Here is a 12,711-nt window from a genome sequence, read left to right as displayed (position 1 = left end):
CTATATTCATAAATGATGACTTGGTAAAATGGCCAGTTATGTATATTTTACCATTTGAGTCTCAAATCTGGGCACCTGTAGGGAATAGCTGGCCCAAAAGGTGCCCATGGCTAGGACAGCAGGAAGTAAAGCCAGGAAGGGGAACAGGGACAGGGCCGTGCCCCTGAGTGGGTGAGGGCACCAAGAGCCACCACGCAGGTCCTTCTGTTAACCAAATGGAAGGGTTTTCCTCTTCTTCCCTGGGGAGAGGTCACAGGGTCTCCAAGGCAGCCGGAAGGCAGGTGAGCTGCCACTGCTGATTTCACTGGGAGAGTTGTCACAGGCCAGGCTAGCTGTGCTCAAGCACGCTGCGTCAAACATCCCTTTCTTTGGAATTGAAGAAACCTTCCCCACTTTCCAAACACCACATCACGTCCTGAGCTGCTGGCCTTTGCTTCTACAGAGGTCCTTTTTGCCTCGCAGGCAAGCATCAGAAATGTCCCTTAGGCTGAGAAAGCTTGGGCACAGCACAGCTTGACTTCCCTTAAGACTAATGTTCCTGCAGCACAGCTCAGTGAGTAGAGGCCCTTGCTGCCAAGTCCGATGACGTGGATTGACACCCAGAAGCCGCATGGAGGAAGGGGAAAACTAACTCCTGGAAGTTGTCCCTCTGACCTCCACATGTGTGTTGTGAAATACCTGGGCCACACACACACACACACACACACACACACACACACACACACATAAATAAATTAATAATAATAATAATAATAATAATGTTTAAAAATAAACTAATGTTCCTAAGAGTTGAACTGCAATAGTCTTGCCCAAGATAAGCACCTGTGCCCCCAACACTGTTGCATTTTAACTTTTAGGTTTGCTCTAGTCGGAGGACTCCTGCCCTTGCTGGATTTGCATCTTTAGTGGAGGTTAATCAATCCCAGCAGTCAGCAGTTTCTGGAACTGAGTTCTCCAGAAGCAACAGCAAACTGGGAAGTCAGGGTTTCTTCTCACCTCACTAGAATATGGCTGTCATAGCGGACCTGACTTCTACAGAGCCACTTATATGCGTCCCCCCAAAAAAAAAATATTTAAAGAGTGGGGACAGGAAAGAAACTAGGCTGTGGGTCAGTGATAGAAAACTTGCCTAGCGTCTATGGCCATACCACCCTGGACGCGCCCGATCTCGTCTGATCTCGGAAGCTAAGCAGGGTCAGGCCATGTTAGTACTTGGATGGGAGACCACCTGGGAATACCGGGTGCTGTAGGCTTAGAAATATTTATCTAATATTAAATTAGAAAAAGAAAACTTGCCTAGCATTTGTGAGGCCATAGGTTCAATCCCCAGCACTGACAGAGGCAGAGAAAGAAAGACAGACGGAGACAGGGAAATCATTCCACTAGTGATTTTGCCCTGCAAGCATGTGACCATAGCACACCTCTCTTCCTCCCTCCCCCCACATCTCCTGTGTGTGTACAAGCATGCACATTCGTAATGCAGTGTGTATGGTATGTGCATGTGTGTGCAGAGACCACATATGAATATTATCTGTCTTCCTCTGTCACTCTCCACCATATCCTTTGAGACAGGGTCTCTCACTGAACCTGCTGCTCACAGATTGTCTAGATCTGCTGGCTGGCCAGCCCTGGGACTCTCCCACCCCCACCTCCTGGCCTTGCATTATGGGTATCCGCAGTCACGCTGGATTTCTCACACCAGTGCTAGAGATCTGAACTCAAGTCCTCATGTTTGGGTGGCAAGTACTTTCCATGCTGGAGTCATCTCCCCAACCCTGACCAGCGCACATCTTGAAATGAGCATGAGCTGGAGACATACAATTCAGCTGTTCCCAGTGTCATAAACTCTATCATAAACTCTGAACTGATTCTAAGCCACATCTGGTACTCTCTGGATAAACAACAATGAGTTATAACTCAAAAGAAGCTGGCTGTGGTGGAAATTTGATCTATAAACATGGTACCCTCCTGAGGGACTCTCAGATGAGAAAGAGCCCTCAACATGCTTCTAACCACCATCTTTAAACTAGCTCCTCTGGACACCTGTGGATGTCCCTGCGGACAAGTTCTGCCAGGCACAAAGGCACACCCCAGTTTGATTTATTAACATGTTCCAGCAGTCAACCCCTTGAAATCTCTGACTTGACCCAAAGGGCAAATAGTGACTCCTTTTAATTGTGATAAATCACCCTGAAGTAGGCAAATATTTGATTCCCAATTAATTTCCCAGCAGTGACAGGGTGGTTACTCCATGGTCCCTTTGACTTCCCCAGTAGGACTGAGGGCAGATCTGATTGACGTGACAGGTGGCTGACAGTGACTTACAGGGAACAAGATGAGGTAAAAGCAACACACCTAGAGGAAATCAATGGTAAACTATGAATTGGAGAGTGGATACAAGAGGTAAAAACTTCAGATAAAGTAGAGTTGTTCTCTGGCAAAACCATGTGAGATGACATAATTCTGACTGTGGAACCAGCATATGACCCCAGGGCCAAAAACATCAATCAAGCCTGAACTAGTAGTGCACACCTGCAACGCCAGCTACTCAAGAAGTTGGAACAAAAGAATAACAAGTTCAAGGCCTACCTAGGCAAAAATGAGTTCAAAGCCAACCTGAGCAATTCAGTGAGACCCTGTCTCAAAATAAAAAATAAGAAGTCTGGGGATACAGCCCAGTGGTGGAGTACTTACTTAGCAAATGCAAAGTCCTGAGTTAAGTCTCTAGTATCACACACACCCATACACATAATATAAAAATAAGTGTCTCTGAAAATAACAGTAAGTTGATAGACTTTCAGCAAGTCTGAGAAAAACAGAAAAGAGAGAGATATCAAACACCAATATCAGGCACGAAAAGAGACAACACTACAGAGCCTGAAGCCATGTAAGGAGGTGTGTTGTGGTTTTAATAGCTCCTCCCAAATGTAGGTGGTGATGTAATCAACACTGTAACAATACTGAGAGGTGGGACCTTTGACTATAAGGAGGCCTTTCCCTTCACAGATGTATGGATGTCATTAACATGGCTGAATGTTACAGAAGTGGTTTTGCTATGAAAGCCCCATGTCTCACAAACATACACTTGTGCTCATCCCACCACGACCTCTTGTGTCTGCCCTCTTTCACATGCAAGTGTGCTTTCTTGCCCCGTAATGCCCTCAGCCTCAGTCATGAAAAAAAAAAGATCATAAAGCTTATCATATCAACATGCTAATGGAGAAGAATCATATCAAGTAATGCAGTAAAGCATCCAACAAAATTCAAGAGGAATTCATGGGGGAAAAAAACCTTCATCAAGCTAAGAATACAGAATAATTGCCTCAGCTTAATAAAGAGCCTCTACAGAACCCCAGCTAGTGGAGCAAGGTGAGGTGCACTCTCAATACTGTGAACAAGGCAGATGCCTCCCTCTCCACTCTTACTTAACACAGCGCTGAAAGTCCTAACCCTGCAGTAAAGCAAGGAGGAAAAGCACACGTCATGGAAGAAAACAACTGTTCCCGATGCAGCTGTGTACACAGAACAACCCAGAGCATCTAGGAAAGTCCTTCAGTAAACAACAGAGTCACTAACAGAAAGAGTTCCACAGGATCCGGGGAGCAAGATCAATACACAAACACAGCACTCAATCCCATTTCTATGCAGTCTCCTATCATTAAATGGACTGCATCCTTAGGCTGTTGTGGTGTGGTGTGGACAGGGCACAGTATCCTCACACAAAACCAGACTGTATAACCTACTATACACTTGGGTTGTGTGGTGCAGTCTATTGTACAAACCTGTACAATCTACTACCGTACTGAATACCTCAATAACTGATGGTGAACCCCATGGTAAGCATTTTTATATTTTTAAACTTAAACATATCTAAACATAAGAAAGATAAGCTAAAAGTACTAGGTTCTAGGAATTTTTTGTTTCCATTATAATCTTACAGACTACTTCTCTAACAAGACTGTCTATGCCACCCATCACTGGCCAAAATGGACAGTTATTATGCAGCACATGACTAAATATTTAAAATGAAAGTGTGACCAATGAGATGGCTCAGCAGGTAAAGGCGCTTACCGCCAAGCCTGATGACCTGGGTTTGGTCCCTGGAACATACATGGTGGAAGGGAGACTCTGCTCACACAAGCTGTCCTCTAACCTGTACCTACCTGCATGCTGTGACATGTGCTCACTCCCACACACAGACAAAAATAAATAAATAAATAAATAAATAAATAAATAAATAAATAAGTGTGAAGAACAAGCATGTGATAATTATATTTTAAAACAATCCAATACCATATTTCTCCCAAAAATAAACATCCCAGCAATGTCAAAAGACGAAGAAAGAAACCAATACTATGCATTATCACGCCAAAGAAAATGAAGTTCTCAGGTGTATGGGGAATAGACTACACAGATGATCTATGCGCAGAAAATCGTAAATTTCTGATTAAAGAACAGGAAGCAAGTAAGAACTAAATATAGGGGCTGGAGAAATGGCTCAGTGGTTAAGGCCACTTCCTGCTCTTCATGGGGACTCGAGTTCAGTTCCCAGTACTCATGTCTGATGACTCACAACTGACTATAACTCCAGCTCCAGGGGATCCAGCACCCTCTCCTGGCCTGCATGAACACCTGTATTCATGTATACATACCCACACACAGACATACACATATTTGCATTATTAAAAATAAAATAAATTTTTAAAAAAGAGCTACATGTATGGAAAGATACACCATGTTCATTGATCAACAGACCTATTAAAGATATAACTTCTCTCCAAACAGTTCTCTGGGTATAACTCCATTTCTAACAAAAAACCAGTAAGAAAATTTTGGTAGACTGAGATAAACTTTTTAAAACAAACTAGAATAGACAAGAAAATTGTGGATTTTTAAAAGGGATGAAGAGGGAGCCAGAGATAAGACTTGGCAGTTAAGAGCACTGACTGCTTGCTCTTCTAGAAGGTCTGGGTTCAATTCTCAACATCCACGTGGCAACTCACAACCATCTGTAACTTCAGTCCCACGGAATCTGACACCTTCTTCTGGCCTCTGTAGGCAATATATGCACGTGGTGCACAGATATACATGCAGGTAAAACACCCATATATGTAAAATAAAAATAAATAAATTTCAAAAAAGAATTTTTTTAAAGGATGAAGTGCCAAGACCCACTCTACTTGTCATGAAGGAACAGAACATGTACAGTCATCAAAATAATATGGCGCTGGTGAGCAGGGAGACACATAGATCAACAGGGCAGGATAAACAGCACAGAAGGAAGGAATATGATAATATGACATGCTGATTTCCTACAGAGCTTCAAAGTCAACTCCTGGAGGAAGGATGGATGCCCTCTCCAGTGAGCAGTACCAGAGCAAACAGTGTTCACATGGGGGAAAAAAAGATAGACCTGACTCTTACATATTATTCAAAAGTCAGCTCAAAATGGATCAAGGACTGAGGGTAGAAAGCAGAACTGTGGACATTCAGAAGATACAAAGAAGAAAATCTCCAAGACTGAGGACGAGGACATGAGCTGTGAGATTTACCATCAAAAGCATGGTCCATAAAAGGACAACCTGGAAAACAGGTCATTCTCCGCATAAGGGGACAGAAAGATAAGCCACAATCTAGGAGACAATACAGATGATGAAAGATACACAGACTATATAAATATCCTCAAGCCAGAAGACTAAGAGCAAATGTTTGATTAAAAGATGAGTATGAGCTTGGTGCACTGTAGTGGGTAGCTGTTCCAGCTTTGACCTTGAAGCCCCGCCCCAGTGAGGCAGCTGGTAACTGCCACCCCTACCTATGACCTTCTACCCCCCGGAGGGGGGGGGCATGGCCGAGACAGGAGCCCTTAAGACCCAGATCCATACCTGCCAGCCCTCTTGGTTCCTCATGATCCTGAATGCTGGATTGCAGACCAAGTCAAGTTCTCCAGAGAACCCAGCTGGACTGCACCTCCCCTCTCCCAGATCCTGTAACCAACCCCTTTACTGGCTGTAAGTTACCCCCAAATAAACCTCCTTTTAACTACCAGATAAGCTGCATGGAGTTGCCTTGTTTAATCCCTGCATCAGTGCACAGCTTTAATCCCAGCATAGAAGTCAAAGGCAGGTGAATTTCTGTGAGTTCAAGACCAGCCTGGGCTACATAGACAGTTCCAGGTCAGCCAGAGCTATATAGTGAGACCCTGTATCAAAAAGAAAAATGGGCATGGAGTTGGGATATAGTTCAGTGAACAGGCACTTGTGTAATATACTCTAAGCCCTGGATTTGATCCCCAGCACTGCAGAAAATATTAATGTAAGAAGATGAACGTATCATGGAAAAGAATGTCTACGTGCTGCATAAAAACATTTGAAGATTGTCCACGTCATCGTCATCAGGACAACATAGCTGAAAAGTATGAAAATAAAACATAGTGACAACTAAACGCTAGCAAGATTAAAACTAGACCATCCATCCACTGCAAGCAGGAATACAAGCAGCTCCATACAACCCAGCATCACGCTCTTGGGCATTTAGTCCAATAAAATGACCATTTATAGTCCCACAAAATCATGTATGCAACAAAAAGCAGCTATTACTTGTAACAGCCCCAAACTGGAAATAATCCATATATTTGTTTAAGTCAAAGAATGTTAAACAACCTGTAGAGAACCATACTGAGGAGTGCTACTCAGCATTAAAAGGGAAAAGCTGGTGATAAGATTTGCAATCTGGATGAACAGCCAGGGAATCAGCCAACCCGGAAGATAATATTTCCGGTTTGTAACAAGAGTTTGTGGGTGATTGTTCTAGTGGATGGATGGTCTAGTTTTAATCTTGCTAGCGTTTAGTTGTCACTATGTTTTATTTTCATACTTTTCAGCTATGTTGTCCTGATGACGATGACGTGGACAATCTTCAAATTGTAACATTCTTGGAATGACAAAATTATAGACAACATCTGACAGGACTGAATACAAGTCGAATAGAACAATCTGAATTCGAGCCGTGTTAAATTCTGAAATGTCTATGTGCTGGTTGGTCAACTTGACACAAGCTCAAATCATCTGAGAAAAGGTAACATCAACTGAGGAATTGTCTCCTTTGGATTGGAGGCCAGTCTGTGGGACATTTTCTTAGTTGATGATTGATGTGGGCAGGCCCAGATTCCTGGTGGGGGTGGGGGTGAGCCACCCCTGGGCAGGTGGTTCTGGGATGTATAAGAAAGCAAGCTGAGCAAGCCATGGAGAGCAAGCCAGTAAGCAGCACTTCTCCATGGCTTCTGCTTCCCTCTGTGATGGACTGTAAGTTTTCAGGTGAAATAAACCCTTTCCTCCCCAAGTTGCTTTTGATCGTGGTATTTATCATGGCAATAGAAAGGAAACTAGAAGAATCACCCACAAACTCGTGTTTAGAACACTTACTCCCCTGATGGTGACGCTGCTTGGGGAGTCTGTGGGTAATACAGGCACTCAGGCCTTGCTGACAGAAGTCAATTAGTTAGGCCTTTGAAGGATATAGCCAGTCCCTAGTTAATTGTTGGATTCTCAGTTTACTGGTCTACCACCATGGGACCACCCTCTGGCCCAACACTCCTGCCAAACAAGACCAAAGCCTGTTTTCATTTCCCTGATAGGATGAACTGCAACCTTCTGAAACCAGGGGCCAAATAGACCTTTCCTTAAGCTGTTTCTGCCTAGTATTTTATCACAGCAACACAGAAGTAACTAAAACAATCCCTAAATTCTATCAATATCAATATCTTGGTAGTAACATCACACTACAGTTTTATAAGCTGTCCTCCTTGAGGGAACCTGGGCAAATAATGGTCTCTTGCTCTGTTACTTAGAATTCAATATCTCAAAATAATTTTAAAGAGAAAAACTATAATTTCATTTTTATTGGAATTTGCTTATACATTGGGCTTTCTCTATTTTCTTTCTGAAGTTGTTGTGAAGGACCCACCTGGATTGTCACCCTGCAGAATGGAGCACAGCCGTTTTACAGCTCTCAACAGCTGGCCACTTTGGGCAAGGCCAAGTAGGGCCAGCAGAGCCGAGTCCTGCCTGAGCCCAGACACACAGGCAGCTTTTCATATTGTTGGATGCCACTAGAGGTTCGGGTCTGTTCCTTTTGCACGTGTCTCATGACAATAAGTGTTTGATACACTAGCTGGTTCTCAGAAAAGACACAACCAAGATGTCTTCAGAGATGCAGACATCGTGGCAGGCAGGGACAGAAACTTCTGTCATTTTGTGTATGAGAGATTTGGACTCAAGTATAAAACCACCGGCATTCTGAGGGGATCTTATGGCAGGCTTCTCTTGGCTCCAATGTTTGGCCCTTACCAAGAGATGGCAAGAGACCATGACTGCATGGGGTAGGAAAGCGCAAGACTCCCAGGAAAACCAGGCTGCAACATGAAGAAGAAACAGTAGCCACCGGCCAGGTGAGAACGACAGGTGTCCTCTTCCAAGAAAGTACTTCCACCTGGGCACGGTAAGCTTCTGAAGTGGATTCTAGACTCCATGCCTCTCTCTCTCTCTCTCTCTCTCTCTCTCTCTCTCTCTCTCTCTCTCTGTGTGTGTGTGTGTGTGTAGATTTGTCTGTATGTACACCAAGTACGTACAGTGCCTGTGGAGGCCAGAAGAGGATGCCAGATGCCCTGATGCCCTGGAGCTAGAGTTACCCAATGTGAGTTCTGAGAACCAAACCCAGATCCTTTGCAAGAGCAGCAAGTGCTCTTAACTACTAAGACATCCCTCCAGCCCCCAGATGATCAATACCTCAGGTCACATTAAAAGCTCTAAAGTCCTTCAGTACAGAGCTGTGCTGTGTGCAGTGAGCCCAGCTTATCAATGATGATTAAACAGCTGTGGTTCGAGACAGGCTTGGTTTGGGTTCTGGCTCTCCCACTCATTGCCTGTGTGACCTGGGAGAAGCCACTTGGTCTCTTGTGCCTCAGTGTCCTCTTCTACGAAATGGGGGAAATGACAGTGTGAAGCATTGGGACGGTGCCTGAGGACTCCCAGCAGCCTTTCTGTGCGGCCTTCTAACTTTTTACTGCTTCCCTAAAATAAAGAGGCCGCTTGCTTTGTCTTGCCTCCCAGTGAAAGCAGCCGGAATTTACATTTGACCTGGGTGTTGTAACAACAGGAAAGGTCATATGTCAAACTCCATCCCTCAGGCACCCGGAGAAGCAACGAAAGCGCCATCACAAATCCCTCAATCTTGATCTTTTAATGGCCACAGTGACTGATCCTTTGATAGCCAACATCCCGCTCCACCACCATAAACCTCTCATTCTTCTCAGGGTTGCGAAGGAACATTTTACAGCCATCTCTCCATTGATCACATGGCTTATTGACATGCCACAGCTGAGCCGACTGAGCCTTCGCTGCGCCTCGGAGCGGCGTCCCCTCCATTCACAAGTGTGGTGATTAATAGTGAACTCTGTGATGGCCATGTGGCCACCACACACCAACCACACAGGAATTAGATTAAAGAGAAGGCAACTGTGTATTGAGCAGTTTTCCATGTCTGCAGACCTAGAGTCAAGCCTCACAGAAACCACAAGGGGAGATGGCTTCTATGGCCTCAGTCCAACCCACAATTAGCCCATTGGGAACAAGATCTACCTCAAAGAACATTAATCAAAGGAAGGGGACTGTCATACGGGCATGGATGTGACACGAGGAAGTTAGGGGGCTACAGTAGACACTGTCAACGGGTGAGAAATGGCTCCTGTGGTTTAAGACCTCCTCCAGCACAGGCTCAGAGAGGGCTAAAGTGAGGAACACTGACACCAGCCATCCACCAGCCTGCTCTCCCAGCCCAGGCCGACACATCGATGTTCTGTCTCCCAGGATTTGGCTGTTCTAGGCATATCACATAAATGCAGTCACACAATTGACGGTCCTTAAAACCCTGTGTTCTTCTGTGCCTGTCACTCACGGGTCCTACAGAGGCTGCCTGTGCACTCTTACTAGTGACAGCCCACATTCAGGTGGGTGCAGGTCTCTTAGTGGCCCACAGGGTAAGAAGGTTTCCATGGAGATTCTTCCACACAGCACAATGTTTAGGTACATCCCTGCTGAGATATAGGGTAGTGCTGTGTTCCTCTTTATGGCTGAATAATATTATAAGATATAGATATATCACATTTCTCTTATTTGTTTGTTGTTGGGTGGTTGTTTCCACATTTTGGTGCTTATTAATAAATGCAGCTATGAAAACCCGTGTACACGTTCCTAATTCTAAGTGGATAATTAGGAATGGGAAAGCTGGGTCGTATGTCACCTTGTGTTTAGCTTGATGAAGAACTGATTGTTTCCAACATATCTGCACGGATTTCCATTCCAACAACAGTCCCACCTTCTCTACCTACCGCCATCACAACAGCTTTTTGCGTGACAGCCAACCTGGGGAGTATAAAGTGATCAACTGTGCTGACTTAAAACATCTTTCCGTGTGCTTATTGGGCATTTGACTTGGAAGACTATCTGTTCAAATCTTTTTTTTAATTTTTCCTTTTTGTCTATTGTACATGTGTGAGCACGTGCGTGCCCACTCCTGCCATGGATCTCATGTGGAGGTCAGAGGATTCCCTTCAGACCATTCCATCCTTCCACTATGTAAGTCCCTGTTGGGGAATACTATGTTAAGATGTGTTACTTTTGTTTATGTTGCATTTGTTTAACTCTGTGAAGCTGTGTTACTGTGCTAAACACCTGAGGGTCTAATAAAGAGCTGAACGGCCAATAGCAAGGCAGGAGAAAGGATAAGTGGGGCTGGCAGGCAGAGAGTATATATAGAAGGAAAAAAGGAAGGATCAGGAGGAGGAGGAGGACTCCAGGGGCCAGCCACCTAGCCATCCAGCCATCTAGCCATCTAGTGATCTAGTCATCTAGTCATCTAGTCATCTAGTCATCTAGTCATCTAGTCATCTAATCATCTAGTCACCCAGCTATACAGCAAGCTACAGAGTAAGAGTAAGATTTACAGAAGAGAATGGGAAAAGCTCAGAGGCAAAAGGTAGATGGGTTAATTTAAGAAAAGCTGGTTAGCAACAAGCCAAGCTAAGGTCTGCCTGGCATTGATAATTAAGAACAAGCCTCCATGTGTGATTTGTTTGAGATCTGGGTGGCAGGCCTCCCAAAGACCAAAAGAGCAAAAACAACCAACAACAGGTCCCTAGGATTGGGTTTGGCTGCAGACACATGTGCTCCCTAAGTCATCTCACTCACCATTTAAAATACCTTGTTCACTTTAAAATGAGGTTTTTAGGGTTTCCTTTGCCTGTTTGTCTAGGCTGGGACTTACTATGTAGCTCAGGCTGGGCTAGAATTCATGATCATTCTTACCTCTACTTCCTGTCTAGTAATTTGATTTTAATTTTATTGTATTTTTATTTATGTGGATGTGGATGTGTGTATGCCAAGCATGTGCAAGTGCTCATGGAGGCCAGAAGTGGGCACTGGATTCCCTAGAGCTGTAGCTACAGGCAGGTGTAAGCTACCTGATGTGAATGCTGGGAACTGAACTTGGGTCCTCTGGAAGAGCAGAACTGCTCTTAACTGCTAAGCCATCTCTCCAACCCCATAATTTGACTTTTTTATTGTTCAGTTAAGAAAGCTCTTTATATATTCTGAATACTAGTCCTCCCTTGGGCACATGATTCGCAAACACCTTCTGCAGTTCTGTGAATCATCTCTTTACTTTGAATTCCAAATTTTAACTTTTCCTCTCATGTTGCTTGTATTTTGCCCAGAGTAACAGAGACAGGACATTCTGAATTACTATCAAGACAGGCAGTTTGACCCAGCAAAGAGGCTCAGCAGGTAAAAACGTTTACTGCCAAGCCTGAGGGCTTGAGTTCAATATGAGCAAGCAACATGGTAGCAGACACACACGCGCATGCACGCACGCGGCAGGGGGATTAAAGACTGTGATCTGCTTTTACTTAAGGTCAAAAACTCTCTAGTACATGATCTGTTGTCTGCAGTCTCTCTTTACCAGACCACAAAGTGGTTTTGACAGATCTGCATTTTAAATCTGCCTTTCAACACCTATACAAATACTTAAAGAGCCCGCCTGGGGAATGGGGCAGCCACGCTGCTTGGGGTGGGCCCTGGATAGCTTGTGACACTGTCTTCAGGATCATCAGTAACTGGCCCAGGGCACCAGCTCTTGGTCTGATCCTCTCCCTGCAACTTCACAACAAACTGTTTCCTTGTTGAAAATCATATTAGTTGCACATACCCGCCTGCTCCCAGCATGGGGATGTTCTCTCTTAGGAAGTAGACACTGCAGGAGAACATGAAGGTGGGGAGAGTCCCCGGCAGTTTGTGCTGGACCCTTCTCAATGGAGCTGTCCACCTCCCTGTCTCCTCCCCTCCCATCCTTCCTTGGGCTGGTGCAGGTGTTAGCTTTCTTCCCAAATAGAAACCCTTGGCCCAGCCATGCCTCCATGACATAAAGCCAAGAGTCTTTGAACTATGTACACCCTGGCTTGTGGGACAATCTAGGAGTCAGCATTTTCTTGCTTACAGATGACAACTTGACCCAAAGCAGCTCAGATCAAAGAAGTCGGGGAGATCCGGTTCAAAGACCCAAATACGGGGACTAGCAAAGGTGAATGAGGCCAGGACTGGCTGAAAATGACAAACTGGGAGCTTTAAACCCATGCCTGCATCCGAGCGTCTCGGCACA

The 12,711-nt window shown here is 44.7% G+C and overlaps 1 non-coding gene across 1 annotated transcript; it reads left to right on the top strand.

Annotated features, from left to right (window-relative positions):
- The first annotated feature begins 1,134 nt into the window (after window positions 1–1,134).
- LOC128100168 (5S ribosomal RNA) lies at window positions 1,135–1,253 on the top strand. The gene has a single exon (XR_008214688.1). It is a non-coding gene; the product is annotated as a 5S ribosomal RNA (ribosomal RNA).
- The last annotated feature ends 11,458 nt before the right edge of the window (window positions 1,254–12,711 follow it).

This window comes from Peromyscus californicus, unplaced genomic scaffold (assembly GCF_007827085.1).
Source record: "Peromyscus californicus insignis strain IS unplaced genomic scaffold, ASM782708v3 Scaffold_6__1_contigs__length_162567912, whole genome shotgun sequence".
NCBI classification, from domain to species: Eukaryota; Metazoa; Chordata; class Mammalia; order Rodentia; family Cricetidae; genus Peromyscus; species Peromyscus californicus.
This window is presented reverse-complemented; position numbering and strand designations above follow the sequence as displayed.